The sequence below is a fragment of the Chiloscyllium punctatum genome, chromosome 25 (assembly GCF_047496795.1).
Source record: "Chiloscyllium punctatum isolate Juve2018m chromosome 25, sChiPun1.3, whole genome shotgun sequence".
NCBI classification, from domain to species: domain Eukaryota; kingdom Metazoa; phylum Chordata; class Chondrichthyes; order Orectolobiformes; family Hemiscylliidae; genus Chiloscyllium; species Chiloscyllium punctatum.
The window spans coordinates 74,631,274-74,648,817 of record NC_092763.1 but is presented as its reverse complement, the minus strand read 5'-3'; the positions used below and the strand labels follow the sequence as shown (position 1 = coordinate 74,648,817).

General features: G+C 41.2%; 1 protein-coding gene across 2 annotated transcripts in view; it reads left to right on the top strand.

Annotated features, from left to right (window-relative positions):
- il1rapl2 (interleukin 1 receptor accessory protein-like 2) overlaps positions 1-17,544 on the top strand; it is a 1,030,579-nt gene that overhangs the window by 518,528 nt on the left and 494,507 nt on the right. The window lies entirely within an intron of this gene.

Here is a 17,544-nt window from a genome sequence, read left to right as displayed (position 1 = left end):
ACAATTGTATAAGTTCAGCATATTCTGAGTCAAATGCATTTTTCCCCTTCCATACACTTCGTATGAGGCCGTGTGTCTCCTTGAATGATTGAGTCTTCTGGAGAAAATAATAAACAAGCTATCAAGTATAAGTTTAGGCTGAAATTGCACCTGGTCAGCAAACTACTGGCATGAAATAACCAGAATCTATAATCTAAATTGTAGCACGATATGTGATGGATAAAGTCAAAGCTCAGTGACTGGGTTTGATCATTGTTCTTGCAGTTTGATCTTGCTAACCTGGTTTTCTCTCGTATTTAGACTAACGTGTAGATGGAGGGAGATTGTCAGTAGACATAAGTAATTTGGCTTGTCTAATTGCATGATTCTAAGTTTTTTAATGACATTTTTCACAACTAATGAGGCTAAATAACAGAGAAGATGAAAGGATATGTTTTGACTGACATCTTATGACTCAATTAAAAGGTGTCAAAAGGTTAAAAAAATGAGTCCAAGGTAAGTGGCAAACTATTTGATTCTGACGTGAATGAGCTAGGCTGATGGGTAGTAAAATCCAACATTAGATGTGACATCACTGTCAACTTCCCTGCCCTCTCCTCACTCTCACAGCTCAGTTTCGTCAGAGTCATATATTATGTCATTGTGAATAAGGTGCATGAATTTAATGAAAATATAACTTGTGGCTGGAATTTCTCATGCATTATGTTTATCCTCTTGTCAAAAGACAAACTGGGTATGATATGTAGAATCATTTCTTGCCCTTGCAGCCCAAGGGTAGACACCAAATGTACTTTTTTAAGTATAGCTGATTTAAGCTGAATCAGGTCAAAACATTAATGTTGAAATCTTTCTCACAACCTCATTACTTTGATAACTACTGGTCTTGACAGCACGGATACTTGATATGATAATGTATCCCAAATAACGAACATGATCTTTGCCCTATCTTATGATTTTCAAATGCCTGTTCAACCACATTATCCCATTAGATTGAAAATTGTAAGCATAATGTCTATCCATAAGAATAGGGGTCAACATCACAGATTAATTCTTAGTGCAGTTACAGCACATTGAAACCACATTTACTACAATGCCTCAACCACAATCTGCTTTGGTATTGGCCACTGGGTGATTTTAACAATCTGATTACTGTCAGAACAAGGGAAGCTAGAGTGGAGAATCGGGAGTCGGCAGATGAATTGAATACAAATATTAATTCTGTCTTCGCAAAGGAGGGTACAATGTTGGGGAACATAGTGCTTATTTACTAATAGAGAAATGGAGAAAAATTGATGCAATGGAAGGCGAATAAGTGCTCAGAGCCCAATATTCTACATGCTGCGGTTGTTCAGGAAGTGGTGCGAGGAATAGTGAATGCATTGGCAGCCATGTTCCAAGATTCCTTAGACTCTGGAACAATTCCAATGGATTGAACGGTAGCTAATGTAACCCTATACTTAAAAAAAAAGAGGTAAAGGGAAAAAACAAGGAATTAAAGACCGGTTTGGTCTGACATCAATCGTAGGGAAAATGTTAGAGTCCATTATAAAAGATTGCATTACGCAACACTTGGAAAACAGTGGTAGTATCAGACACTGTCAGCATGGATATACAAAAGCGAAATTGTGCTTGCCAAATCTACTGGAATTCTTCAAGGATGTAATTAGTAGAGTTGATAAGAGGGCAGCAATGCACGTGGTTGACTTGGATTTTCAGAAGGCTTTCAATAAGGTCTCACAAGAGAGATTACTGTGTAAAATTAAAGCACATGGGATTGGGGTTATTGTATTGATATGGGTAGAGAAATGATTAGATTAGATTCCCTAGGGTATGAATGTAGGTCATTTGACCCAACAATCCACACTGACCTTCCAAAGAGTAACCCACTTTGGAAGTCCCATTCCCCTACCTAAATTTACCCCTAACACACCTAACTCTCTGGAACAATTTAGTTTGGCCAGTGCACCTAACCTGCATATCTTCGGACTGTGGGGGGAAACTAGAGCACCTGGAGGAAACCCACACAGACTTTCAGCGACTGGTATACAAGGACACCTAGGTCTCACTGCAGGAATTGAACCTGGGTCCCTGGTGATGTGAGGTAGCAGTGCTAACCACTGAGCCACTGTGCTGTCAAGTGGTTGGTAGGTAGGAGACAACGTAGGAATAAAGTGAGTGTTTTTTTTTCTGAATGACAGCCAGTGTGCAGTGGAGTACCTTAGGGATCAGTGCTCGGGCCAGAGTTATTCATTATATATATTAATGAGGGAACTAAATGTAATATCTCCATGTTTGCAGATGATACAGGGCTGGGTGAACTGTGAGGAGGCAGGGATGCTTCAGTGTAATTTGGACAAGTTGAGGTAGTGGGCAAATGTGCACAGATGTGAGGTTCTCCACTTTGACAGTAAAACAAAAGCAGATTATTATCTGAATGGCAACGGATTGAGAAAAGGGAGGTGCAGCGAGACCTAGGTGTCCTTGTACACCAGTCGCTGAAAGTAAACATGTAAGTGCAGCACAGGATGAAGAAATTATATGGTACATTGACCTTTATTTTGAGAGATTTCAAATACAGGAGCAAGAGTGTTGTGCTGCAGTTGTACAGGACCTTTGTGAGACCTGGAGTATTGTGTGCAGTTTTGGTCTTCTTATCTGAGGAAAGACATTTTGACCATAGACCACTGAATCCTGTGATAGCAGGACTGATATGTAAAGAGAGACTGGATTTGTTAGGAATGTATTCACTGGAAGTTGGAGGAATGAGGATGGGGGGATGGGGCAGGAATCTAATAGAAACCTACAAAATTTTAACCAGACTAGATATAGTAAAAGCATGTAAAAGCAGTAAGGATGTTCCCAATGACCACAGAGCCCAGAACCAGGGGTCACAGACAAAGGATATAGGGTGTGCCATTTTGGACAGAGATGAGGAGAGTCGTGAGTGCGTACAATTCTCAGAAAGTGGTTGAGGCCAAAACATTGAATACTTTCAAGAATGAGCTAGACTTGGTGCTTTGGGCTAAAGGGATCGATAGATATGATGAGAAAGTGGGAACAGGGTACTGAGTTGGATGATCGGCCATGATCATATTGAGTGGTGGAGCAGGCTTGAAGATGTGAATGGCCTACTCTTGTCCTTATTATCTGATTATCAATGTAATATTTTTATTTTGACATTAGCAACATTCAGACATAAGCCATAAGAACAGTTGTAATAGCTAGGCTAAAAATTGACTTGACAGGAAGCTGGAGACAAATAGATTTTTCTCCAATTGAAGAAAGATTGGAGCTGATAGTGATTATGGGGAGGTGATGACCTAATGGTATTATTGCTGGACTGTTAGTCTAGAGACCCAGCTAACATTCTGAGGGTCTGGGTTTGAATCTCACCTTTGCAGATGGCTGAATTTGAGTTTAATAAATATCTGGAATATTGACCATATATAAAATGACCCATCTGGCTCACTAATGCCTTTTAGGGAAGGAAGCTGTCATCCTTATCTGGTCTGGCCTACATCTAGACCTATAGCAATGTGGTTGACTCTTAAGTGCCCTCTGGGCAATACGGGATGGGCAATAAATACTGGCCTAGCCAGTGACACCCACACCCTGTGAATGAATGAAAAAAAACAAGTCTGGCTCTACTTCACTATGTGAAGAAAGATGATTAGAACATAGAACAGTACAGGCCCTTTGGCCCTCGATGTTGTCCCAGTCTGTTATCCCACTCTTTTATCCTTGTGCTTATCTTGTGCTTATCCAAAAGTCACTTGAATATCCCTCATGTATCTGACTCTACTATCACTGCTGGCAGTGCATTCCACGCACCCACCACTCTCTGTGTAAAGAACCAACCTCTGACATCTCCCCTAAACCTCCCTTGAATCACCTTAAAATTATGCCCCGTCATGATTGCCGTTTCCCCACCCTGGGAGAAGGTCTCTGGTTGTCCATTTTATCAATGCCTATCATCATCTTGTACACCTCCATCAAGTCACCTCTCATCCTTCTTCGCTCCAACAAGGAAAGCCTTAGCTCCTTCAAACTTTCTTCATAAGACATGCCCTCCGGTCCAAGCAGCATCCTGGTAAATTCCTCTGCACCCTCTCTAAAGCTTCCACATCCTTCCTATAATGAGGCGACCAGAACTGATCACAATATTCCAAGTATGATATAACCAGGGCTTTATAGAGCTGCAGCATAACCTCGCAACTCTTAAACTCAATCCCCCTGCTCATGAAAGCCAACACGTCATTTGCCTTCTTAACAACCCTATCAACTTGGGTGGCAACTCTGAGGGATCTATGGACATGCACTCCAATATCCCCTCTGTTCATCCACACTGCCAAGAGTCCTGCCTTTAACCTACCAAATTGAATCACTTCACACTTTTCCAGATTGAACTCCATCTGTCACTTCTCAGCCCAGCTCTGCATCCTGTCAGTGTCCCCTTGCAACCTACAACAGCCCTCCACACTATCCACAACTCCACCAACCTTCATGTCATCAGCAAACATACTAACCCACCCTTCTACTTCCTCATACAAGTCATTCATAAAAATTACCAAGAGCAGAGGTCCCAGAGCAGAGCCTTGTGGAAAACCACTGGTCACTGAGTTCTAAGCTGAATACTTTCCATCTTCTACCACCCTCTGTCTTCTATGGGCCAGCCAAATTTCCCTGCATCCCATGCCTCCTTACTTTCTGAATGAGCCTTCCATGGGGATCCTTATCAAAAGCATGGCTAAAATCCATGTGCATCACAAACACTACACTACCTTCATCAATGTGTTTTATCACATCTTTAAATGATTCAATAAGGCTAGTGAGGCATGTCCTGCCCCTCACAAAACCATGCTGACTATCTCTAATCAAGCAGTACTTTTCCAAATAATCATAAACCCTCTCTCTTAGAAACCTCTCCAATAATTTGCCCATACCGACATAAGGCTGACTGGTCTGTGATTCCCTGGATTATTCCTATTGCATTTTTTGAACAAGGGAATAATATTTGCCACCCTCCAATCACCTGGTACTACTCCATTGGACAATGAGGATGCAAACATTATTACCAAGATGCAGCAATCTCTTTCCTCACTTCCTGTAGTAACTGTGTGTATATCCCGCCTGGCCCAGGAGACTTATATTTCCTAATGTTTTCAAAACTTTGAGCATACCCTCCTTTTTAACATCAGCCTGTTCGATCATATCAGCCTGTTTCACACACAACAGGTCCCTCTCACTGGTGAATACTGAAGCAAAGTATTCATTAAGGACCTCCCCTACCTCCTCCAACTCCAGGCACAAGTTCCCTTCACTATCCCTGATTGGATTGACTCTACCCTCACTTTGGCCATCCTCTTGTTCCTCACATAAGTGTAGAACACCTTGGGGGTTTCTTTAGTCCGATCTGCTAACGCTTTGTCATGCCCCCTTCTAGCTCTCCTAAGTCCACTCTTCTGTTCCTTCCTGGCTACATTGTAACCCTCTACAGCCCTGTCTGATCCTTGCTTCCTCAACCTTTAGTGAGCTTCATTCTTCCTCATGACTAGATATTCCACATCCCTTGTCATCCAAGGTTCCTTCACCCTACCATCCCTTCCTTGCCTCAATGAGACAAATCTGTCCAGCACTTGCAAGAAGTGTTCTCTAAACAACCTCCACATTTCTGTCACGCATTTCCCTGAGAATACTGTTCCCAATTTATGCTCCAGACATCTTGCCTAATTCCCCCCCCCTCCCCCATTAATTACTTTCCCACACCGTCTGCTCCTCTCCTTCTCCAGAAAAGATCAGGGAGTTGTGATCACTATTACCGAAATGCCCTCCCACCGAGACATCTGGCATCTGGCCTGGTTCGTGGTCACACACCAAATCCAACATAGTTTCCCCTCTCATCGTCCTATCTACATATTGACTCAAGAATCCTTCCTGGACACACCTGACAAAATCTTCTCCATTCAAACTGTTTGAACTAAGGAGATTCCAATCAATATTAGGGAAGTTGAAGTCACTCATGACAACAATCCTGTTACTTCTGCATTTTTCCAAAATCTGCCTCCCAATCTGCTCTTCCATGTCTCTGTTGCTATTGGGAGGGGTATATCGAAAACTCGCAATAAAGTGACTGAACCTTTTCTGTTTCTGACTCCCATCCATACTAACGCTGTAGACAAACACCCCTCGACACCCTCCCTTTCTGCAACTGTGCTACTATCCCTGATTAGCAATGCGATTCCCCCACCTCTTTTACCTCCCTCTCTATTCCTTTTGAAACATCTAAACCTCAGAACTTCAACCAGCTATTCCTGCTTCTGTGATGTCCAGGTTTTAGTATATTTAGAGAAGATTTGTAGCTCAGATTGATGTTCTGGATGTAAGTTTGCTCACTGAGCTGGAAGGTTCATTTTCAGACATTTCATCGCCATGCTAGGTAACATCTTCAGTCAGCCTCCAGTGAAGCACTGGTATTAGTGACCCGCTTTCTACTTGTGTGTTTTGGTTTCCTTGGGTTGGTGATGTCATTTCCTGTGATGATGTCAGATCTAGTGTTGATGTCAGTTTCTGTACTTTATCACAGACGGTGGTAAATGGGGTCAAAGTCGATATGTTTATTGATAGAATGCCATGCTTCTAGGAATTCTTGCGCACGTCTGTTTGGCCTGTCCTAAGATGCATGTGTTGTCCCAGTCAAAGTGGTGCCCTTCTTCATCTCTCTGTCAGGATATAATGAGAGTGGGTTATATCTTTTTGTGGCTAGTCGATGTTCATGTATCCTGGTGGCTAAAACTAATGCCTGAAAATGAACCTTCCAGCTCAGCAAGCAAACTTACATCCATATCTAAGTCTCCATCATGGCCACAACATCATAGCTCCAAGTACTGATCCAGCCTCTTAAGTTCATCACCCTTATTCTTGATACTTCTTGTGTTGAAATAGACACACTTCAACCATCACACTGACTGCAACTTTGCCCTAACAACTGTCTATCCTTTTTTACAGACTCTGTGCATGCTGTATCTGCCTGTTCACCAGGTATCCCATCATCTGATTAGTAGCGCCTGCCAAACCAGTTTAATCCCTCCTGAAGAGTATTCCTGCCCAGAATATTGGTACCCGTCCAGTTCAGGTGCAATCCATCCTTCTTGTACAGATCCCACATTCCCCAGAAGGTATCCCAATGATCCATATGTCTGAAGCCCTCCCTCCTACACCAGCCCTACAGTCACGTGTTCAGCTGCACTTGCTTTCTGTTCCTAGCCTCACTAACCCATGGCACCAGTAGCAATCCTGAGATTACTACCCTGTTCATCCTGCCTTTTAGCTTCCAACCTAACTTCCTGTATTCACTCTTCAGGTCCTCATCCCTTTTCCTACCTTTGTCGTTGGTATCAATGTGTACCATGACTTCTGGCTGACACCCTGTTCCTTAAGAATCCTGTAGACTCAATCCGAGACATCCCTGACCCTGGCAGCCAGGAAGCAACATACCTTCCAGGAATCTCATTCGTAACCACAGAATCTCCTGTCTTTTCCTCTAGCCATTGAATCTCCTATCACTCTCAGTCACCTATTCACCCCCCTTCCCTTCTGAGCCACAGAGCCAGGCTCAGTGCCAGAGACCTGGTTGCTGTGGCTTTCCCCTGGTAGACCATCCCCAACAGTATCTAAAAGGGATACATATCATTGAGGGGAATGGCCACAGGGAATCCTTGCACTGTCTGCCTATTCCATTTCCCTCTCCTAATAATCACCCAACTACCTTCATCCTGTAACTTAGATATGACTAACTCCCTAAAACTCCTCTCTAAGACCCTCTCAGCTGAAGTTCATCCAGCTCCAGCTCCAGTTCCCTAATGTGGTCTGTGAGGAGATGGAATTGGGTGCACCTCTAGCAGGTGAAGTCAGCAGGGACACTAGTGGTGAGCCTTGCCTCCCACATCCAGCAGTTTGTGCTTGGATTATGTGGAATCCAATCTTAAAACTTACTAGAGACACAAAAGAAAGAGATTTTCCAAAGGTTTGAAGACACAAATTCATGAAATGTTTCAAGTTCAACATGGCTCTTCATGAGCAGTATTTACTGGACTTGAAACATCAACTCTGTTTCTCTTTCTATGTTTATGCCAGACCTGCTGTATTTTTACAGCATTCTCTGTGTTGCTATGACTGAAACTCATGTTAGTATTGAAAACAATGTATGCATAAAGCTGTTTGAAACTATATCACACTGAGGAAGATAAATAGAGGATGCCCAACAGTAGGGGAGGGGGGGGAGACAAAGCAAAAAGGCAACCAATGAGAACAAATTGTCAAGATTTTCTAGTAGACCAGGGTGCAAATGGCTTGACAAAGCATCCACTAACAGAGTAATAGTCTTACAATAATAACCTGGTGTCAAGCACAATGTACATTGGCATGGCCGATTCAAAGAGATTGCTAAATTAGGATAAAGTTAATCCATGGAAAGATGTATAAACAAAATAGAATGTGAGTAGAATGTCAGGAAGCTGTCTGAACAATTTCACTCCATTTGTCCATAAGTAGTAGCAAATTTAAAACAGAGATTTGAAGAAATAACTTTTCTCAAATGGTCATAGATTTATGGAATTCACGAACCAACAGTGGGGCATTAAGTAAATTTGAGGAGGAGACAGACTTTTAATTAGTACTGGGTTGAAGAGTTATGGAGACAATGCAAAAAAAAGTGGATTTGGGCCGTGATAAGTTCAGCCATGATGATATCAAACAGCACAGCAGACTTGAGAGGCTGAATTGCCTACTCCTGCTCCTAGTTATGTCTGTTATTGAAATCTGCATGACAGATTGCAAAAAGAATGCATCAGTAATCAAAGTAGATTTCTCAATGCCTTCCTCATGTTCTATGAAATTGAAAAGATGCTGTCAATTTGTCAGTCTTTGTTATTGGAACTGTTAAAAAAAAGAGTGCACTTATATTGCAACTTTTAGAACCTCAGGGCAATCTAAACCACACTGCAGCCCATTAAGTGCTTTTGAAAGTTGCAACACAGGAAACAGGAAAAATGCTGCCTGACCTGCTGTGCTTTTCCAGCACCACACTCTCAACACAGGAAACAAGGTGGGCAATATGTGCACAGTACTATCCCACAAATGACAATGTGATAAAAGTCAGTTAATCTGATAAATAGTGACTGAGGGATAGATATTGATGTGGATACTGAAGCCTTCTTCAAAAGATGCCTAGGAATCTTTAATGTCAACTTAGGAGAGCAATGTCTTGGTTTTACATCATCTGAAAGACATCACTTCCCAAAATGACAGTTGCTATTTGCCAAGATGTGCACAAAGTTAAAAATCACGCAACACCAGGTTATAGTCCAACAGGTTTATTTGGAAGTACAAGTTTTCAGAACGCTGCTCCTTCATCAGATAACTCATGGGGCAAGATCATAAGACAGAATTTATAGCAAAACAAATTCTGTGTCTTATGATCCTGCCCCACTAGTTACCTGATGAAGGAGCAGCGTTCTGAAAACTGGTATTTCCAAATAAATCTGTTGCACTATAACCTGGTGTTATGTGATTTTTAGCTATTCGTTAATTCAGTCTTTTCCGAAATATGATTGATTTTCATCTCTTATACTGTAATACCATGTGGAAAATATGAGAAATTCTGTCAGTATGTAAATATATGCACCTTTTGCGAATAGTAAATGCTTCACGTTTTAAAGCTTTCATTGAGTTGTACTTCAAACAGCATTGAGAAATAAAGAAGGCCATCTACTTTTAAATTCTTATAGAAACCAACTTTCAATGAGTAACAGAAAGTGAACTAAGTGTACTTGAAAGCTGTTGTACATTGTAACGGGCCAGGCCAGACCCCCTCAAAACATGTCAAGAAAATAGCCCAGACCCTAACTTTGCTAATTGTTTTGAGCTTGTGTAAGTTTGTAAACAAAACAGAATTTATTTACAGAGTGCCGAATGCAAAAGAGAACAGAATACAGAATAATAACCTACCCAAAAACTCAACATACTATTGTAACTTAATGATGCTGTTCTAAATTCCACAAGCAATCCCACAAACACCCCTTGGCAAAAAAGATAAAATCTAACACAGCGTCTTACGAAAGAGAGATGACAGAGAGATCAGCATGGAACACCTTCTTCCATGGAGCTGTTTCTTTGACCAACAGCCTCAAAACTGATTGACTGACTGCTTGCTGACACCAAACCAAACGTGAGAAAGCTGAGCTGGGAGAACTGGCCGCTCCCCTTTCATTGTACAAGTGACTTTTTTTAAATTTAAAAGCTTTGTCAAGTCGATAAACACAGACAAAATGGACCCTCTGTTTTTATGAACCCTCTGAAAAAATCCCAAGGGCAACCTAACCTTGTTAAAGGAGCAGCATCATCACAACAAAGAACAAAGAAAATTCCAGCACAGGTACAAGCCCTTCGGCCCTTCAAGCCTGTGCAGATTCAGATCCTCTATCTAAACCTGTTGACTATTTTCTTAGGGTCTGATTGTTCTGCTCCCTGCCCATTCATGTATCTGTCTTAAATGGCACTATCGTGCCCGCCTCTTCCACCTCCACTGACAACGCATTCCAGGCACCCGGAACCATCTGGGTAAAGAACTTTCCACGCATTTCTCCCTTAAACTTTTCCCTTCTCACCTTGAACCTGTGACCCCTAGTAATTGAGTTCCCTGCTCTGGGAAAAGGCTTCTTGCAGTCCACCCTGTCTATACCTCTCATGACTTTGTAAACCTCAATCAGGTCTTCCCCTCAATCTCCCTCTTTCTCATGAAAATAATCCTAATCTAGTCAACCTGTCTTCATAGCTAGCACCTCTGTACCAGGCAACATCCTGGTGAACCTCCTCTGTACCCTTTCCAAAGCATCCACATCCTTTTGTTAATGTGGTGACCAGAACTGTGGGCAGTCTTCGAAATGTGTCCTAACCAAAGTTATATTCAATTGTAACATGGCGACAAGATAATGTTTACCATAGAATATTCACTTCAGCAGGGGACTGACTAAATAGAAGGAGACACTCACCTTAACCTATGAGTTGAAACCCTAAATGTCTTGCTCTCTCGCATACATTAATCACAAATACACATTGACTTTGCCTATTTGTATTAAAATCTCCGAGCCAGAAATTGCAGTTTCTGTACCTACACTAACTGTGAAAAGGAAAACACAGTATATCAGCAGTTCATGTGGTCCTTGTCTCCCTTAAATCTTGTGGGAAGACTGATGTGGGTGTTTATCCTCCCTTAAGTTTTGCACCAGTCATGTGACTCTCTGTAACTCCTCCAACACTGGGATATACAAGAGCTGTATAGTCTCAACAAATGATGAAAACAACATTGCTTATAGAAGAGAGAAATAACAATGGAAGGGGAAGCAGCTGAAGTTAATAATGTAATTTTCTATTTCACTCTATTTCATCATAGAATCCCTGCAGTGTGGAATCAGGCCATTCAGCTCATCGAGTCCACACTGAACCTCTGAAGAGCATCCCACCCAGACCCAGCCCCTGCCTATAACCCTGTATTTCCCATAGCTAACCAGCTTAGTTGGCACCTGCCTGAACACCATGGGTAATTCAGTATGGCCAATCCACCCAACCTGAACATCTTTGGACTGTGGGGAAAAACTGGAGCACCCGGAGGAAACCCCCACAGACACTGGAAGAAAGTGCAAACTCCGTACAGACAGTCGCCCGAGGGTGCAATTAAACCCAGATGCCTGATGCTGTGAGACAGCAGTGCTAACCACTGAGCCACCGTGCCACCTAATTTTTGTAATTGTATTTGCATATGATGCAGTAATACGTCAGCTTGGTTTTTTTAAGATGTTCATAATACCTGTGTCTCTTACATGTTCCTATACCCTGACATTTAAAGGTAGCTACAGTAAACAACACATACATTGATTGTGTTTCTCAATGGCATGCCAATTCTAAATGTTGCACCTTGCATGCAACAATTGACAGAGCGGACTCAATGATTTTACTGTTCAATGGCTTTATGACATTGTTCTCTTTGAATAATATTTATAACATAATTCTCATTTGAAAATAATCCAAGTGTAAATCATTGCAAAGCTTTGTAGTCCTGTGTTTCATATTAAACACTGATTATTTTCGTGAAAATATTTAAAACCCATGGGAGTAAAGGGACAATGACAACGTGGATGCAGAATTGTCTAAGAGACAAGGCGTAGTGTTTAACAGTGAGCAATTACGTTTCAACCTGGAGTCAAGTGTTGTTCCCAAGGGGATGGTATGAAAAGGACTGTTCATTTTAATGTGGATCTGTGACCTTACGTATGTAGGACATAATTTCAAACATTTGCAGAGGACACATTACTTGGAAATGTAATTGGTGTATTGGTGAAAAGGACAGAAGCATGAGGAGAAATTTAATGCAAGGGTTTGTGAAAAGATTGATACATTTTTGATGGAGCTACTGCAGTATGAACTAAGTCATAAAATTTTAACAGCAGCACTGGGACAGACTCAAATCTTTGATGGTGGCAGGTTAAGTGGCGAGGGCTGTTAAAGGAACAAGTAGAATCCTTGATATTGTGAACCAAGTTATACAAAGGCAAGAAAAACAAAGCCTTTTTCTGCATCTACCCTGTCAAGTTAATTCAAAATCTGTTTTAGTAAGATGACCCCCTCATACTTCTAACTCTGGTGAGTACAGGCGCAACCTATTGAACATGTTCTCATAAGACAGTGCCTCCATACTTGTTAACATCCGAGTGAACCTGCTTTTCTTAGCTTCCAATGCCAATAGATATTTCCCGAGACTGTCCACTGTATTCCAGTCACTTTCTACTGAGTGCCTTGCACAGTTGTAGTAAAGCCTTCCTCCTTTCCATAGAAACATAGAAGGTAGGAACATGAGTCAGCCATTCGACCCCTCAAGCCTCTCTGTCATTCATTGTAATCATGGCTATCATCAAGCTCAATACCTAATCCAACCTTTCCTCATATCACTTGATCCCTTTAACCAAAAGCACTACATCTAATTCCTTCTTGAAAACCCAATGTTTTGAAGTTAGCCACTTTGTGGGGTAGTGCATTCCACAAGCGTGCCACTGTCTGGGTGAAGACATTTCTCCTCATCTCAGTCATAAAATGTGTACTCCTTATGCTTAAAATCTATGACTGTGGCTCCTCACTCTGGAGAAAATCTTTCCTGTGTCTAACTGGTCTCATCCTGTTAGAATTTTATAGATTTCTATGTGGTTCTACCTACCGCCCCTTTTCTGAACTCCACTGAATATGATCTGAACCAGTCCAGTTTCTCTTCATACGTCAGTCCAGCCATCCCAGTCAGGCAAACCTCAGCTGCACTCTCTGCACAGTCAGAACATCCTTCCTGAGATAAGGAGACCAAAACTGCACACAATATTCCAGTTGCGACCTCCGCAATGCCCTGTATAGTTGCCCTAAGCCATGGATAAGATAGACGTGGAGCAGATGATTCCTCTTGTCAGGCACTATTGGACAAGAGGCTATAGTCTTAAGATAAGGGGAAGCAAATTTGAAACGGAGTTCTCCAAAGTGTTGTGAGTCTGTGCAATTTGCTAGCCCAAAGTGCAGTTGATGCTGGGACAGTGAGTAAGTTAGAGGAGGGGTTAGTCAGGTTTTTAATTGTTCATGGAATGAAGGGATATGGAAGGAAGGCAGGAAATGGAGGTGAGGAACATATCAGCAATAATCGAATGGCAGAGCAGGCCTGATGGACCGAATGGCCCAATTCTGCTTCTATATCTTATGAATTTATAACACCTTTGTTCCTGTACTTGAATCCACTCACAAATGCAGTTTGCCTTCCTTATTGCTAATGGAAACCTATGCACTTACTTTCAGCAACTGGTGCACAGAGACACACAGGTCTCATTGTACATTCCCTTCTCTCAGGTTACAGTAATTCAAATAGTAATCTGCCATCCTATTTTTTGCTCCCACTGTGGATACTCTCTCATTCATCACGTTATACTGCATCTGCTATTCATTTGCCCACTCAATCAGCCTGTCCAAATTATTCTGCAACATCTCTGCATCCTCCTCACAGCTCACCCTTCCACCCAACTCTATAATTTTTGAAATATTACATCCTTCATCTAAATCATTAACATACATTGTGAATAACTGGAATCTTGTGCCAATTCCTATCGTACCAGACTAGTCATTGCCTGCCAGTTAGAGAAAGACCCATTTCTTCTTCCTATCTGCTAACCAAAGTTATATCCAATTGTAACATGGCGACAAGATAATGTTTAACGTAGAATATTTACTTCAGCAGGGGACTGACTAAATAGAAGGAGACAATGGCATGCCATTGAGAAACACAATCAATGGTTTCCTATCTGCTAACCAATTTTTTATCTATCTCAATACACTACCCAGTCCCATCTGCTTTAATTTTACTCATTAATCTCTTACATGGACCTTTGTCGAAAACCTTTCTTAAATTCTCGATAAACCGTATGGACTCACTCCCCGAATCAACTCTTCCAGTCAATTTGTCAAGAATGATTTCCCTTGATATTAGATTCTGACATCTTCCCCCCTGCCAGTGTAAGATTCAGTGGTCTATAATTCCCTGTTTTCTCTCTATCTCTCTTTTCCAATAGTTACATTAGCTACCCTCCAATCTGCATTAACTGTTCCGGGAGTTTAAAGAATCTTGGAAAATTACATGAATGCATCGTTTATTTCGAAGGCAACTTCTTTAAGTAATCTGGGATGTAGATTACCATGCCCTGGGGATTTATTAGCCTTCAATCCCATCAATTTCTCCAAAACCATTTCTCCACTTATATAGGTTTGCTTCAGTTCATCCCTCTCACTAAATCTGGGTGTTCTCCATCATTTCTGTTATGTTATTCATATCTTCTTTTGTGAAGACAGAGCAAACTGTGAATTTAGGTCATCAGCTATTTCTTTGTTCCCCGTGATAAATTACCCTAGATTAAGTGACCTACATTAGTTTTCAATTCTTTTTCTTTCCATAGCCATAGAAGCTTTTACAGTCAGTTTTTATGTTCTCTACAATCTTACTGTCATACTCTATTCCCCCCTTAATCAATCCTTTGATCCTTCTTTGCTGACTTCTAAACTGTTTCTAATCCTCAGGTCTGTTGATTTTTATCTTATCAATTTATTTGCCTCTGTCTAAGCCTCTAATACTATCTCTAACATCCATCGTAAATCATGGTTTAGCCATTGTTCTCTTTGCACTCTTACACCTGACAAGAACAAACAATTGTTGCCAATTGCCCATTTTCCCTTTGAAAGTTTGCCATTGCTCATTCACTGTCATTCCATTTAGTCACATTTCCCAATCCAAGCCTCATACCATTGTAGTTTCCTTGTTAAGATTCAGGACCCTAGTCTCAGAATCAATGACCTCAATCTCCATCTTGATGAAAAATGTTCTCCTATTAAGGTCAGTCATCCTCAAAGGAGTCTCTCACAATTACATTAACAATGATTCCATTCTCATTGCATAATGCCCAGTCTAAAATAGCCTGTTCTCGGATTGGTTTCTCAACATGTCGGTCCAGAAAACCATCCCACACACACTGTCGGAATTTCTCCTCTACAGCATTGTGATTGCTTTGAGTTTCCCAATCTATATGCAGATTAAAGTCACCAATGATTACCTATGTTTTTTTCACTGTATGCATCCCTGATTTCCTACTGAATGCCTTTCACAAAATCCCGATTATAGTTTGAAGGTCTATATATGGCTTCCACTACTGTTTTTTGCCCCTTGGTATGTCTCAATTCTACCCACAGATTCTACATTGTCTGAGCTAAAACCTTGCCTCACTATTGTGTTTATATCCTCTTTTAACCAGTAATGCAACTCCACCAGCTTCTCCTTTTTGTCTGTCCTTCGGAATTACTGAATGCCCCAGATCCCATCCCTGGTCACCCTGCAGCCATATCTCTGTAATCTCAACTATATCATATTCATTTACATCAATTTGCACAATTAGTTCATCCACTTTATTTCAAATGCCCCATGTGTTTAGGCACGAAGCCTTAAGGGTTTTTTTTTAATGTTTCTTGTCCATTCCCATTATACTTTGCTGTGGCATTGTTTGATTCTAGCCTTTGATTCCTTTGCTGATCACTTCCCTTATTGCCATTTCAGTCTTGTGTTCTCATACTTGATTCCTCTCTGACTTTCATTAGTTCCCATCCCAGGTGTAGTCTTTTCAGTTTGCACCTTTAAAATGAAGGCTAAAACAGGCAGTAGGTAAAGGCAAATGGACTGTAAGCCAAAGGAAGTGGAGTATTAATATAGGGAGGTCTTGCCAAAATCTATACAAAGCACTAGTCAGATCACATGTGGAATATAGCAAACAGTCCTTATGGAATGATTCCTGATGAAGGGCTTTTGCCCGAAACGTCGATTTTCCTGCTCCTCGGATACTGCCTGACCTGCTGTGCTTTTCCAGCACCACTATAATCAAATACTGACACCAGAGGCAGTCCAATTCTTATAAGGATCATAAAATCCCTACGGTGCAGAAAAAGGCCATTCAACCCATTAAGTTTGCACCAACCCTCCGAAGAGCATCACACCCAGACCCACATCCCCAAAACTTTTCATTTCCCATGGCTAATCCAGCTTTACTGCACATCCCTGGACACTATGGGCAATTTAGCATAGTCAATCTACCTAACCTGCACATCTTTGAACTGTGGGAAGAATCTGGAGCACCTGGAGGAAACCCACAGAGACACGGGGAGAACGTGCAAACTCCACACAGACAGTCACCCGAGGCTGAAATTGAACCTGGGTGTCTGGTGTGTGAGCCACCATGCTGCCTGCCTTCAAAGTATGAATTTATAGCTCACACCTGGGCAATTACAAACTTGGTCCTCTTCAGTTTTCTCAACTGTTTATAGAAATTGATGATGATCAGAAAATGATGAATGAAGTAGTTAAACTTTTTGTGAAAAATTTATCTGTGATTTCATCTTACTTTGGTCATAGAACTGTAAGATAGTTGGAATAAGAATTCTCGTCATTGATCAAATCCTTGCAAAAATAACAATCTTATGTAGAATTGACAAAGTTTGCTATATTCTTCCGTGCGGTGTCTTACAAAATGTTCTGTGAATGTTCAGTAGTTTATATGATTGCAATTATTATACTACTTTGTGCTTAAATGCAAAAAAAAAGTCAACTTTGATCCAAAAAATGATGGTCTTATCAAAGTTTACAAATCCATTACAATACTATAAAAATATTCAATCCATTCTCCTGTCCTCTCCCTGGAGCCTTATATCCCCCTAACAATCAAGAATCAATCTTTGTATTAAATACAATCAATAGCATGGCCTCCACAGCCCTCTGCAACTCTGAGTTCCACAAATTCACTACCCTCTGGCTAAAGAAATTCCTTCTCATCTCATTATCCCTTCACATTGAGGCTGTGCCCGTGGACCCTTGTCTCTCCTATGAGTAGAAACATCTTCTCCATATACACTCTCCATGCTGTAACATCTCTA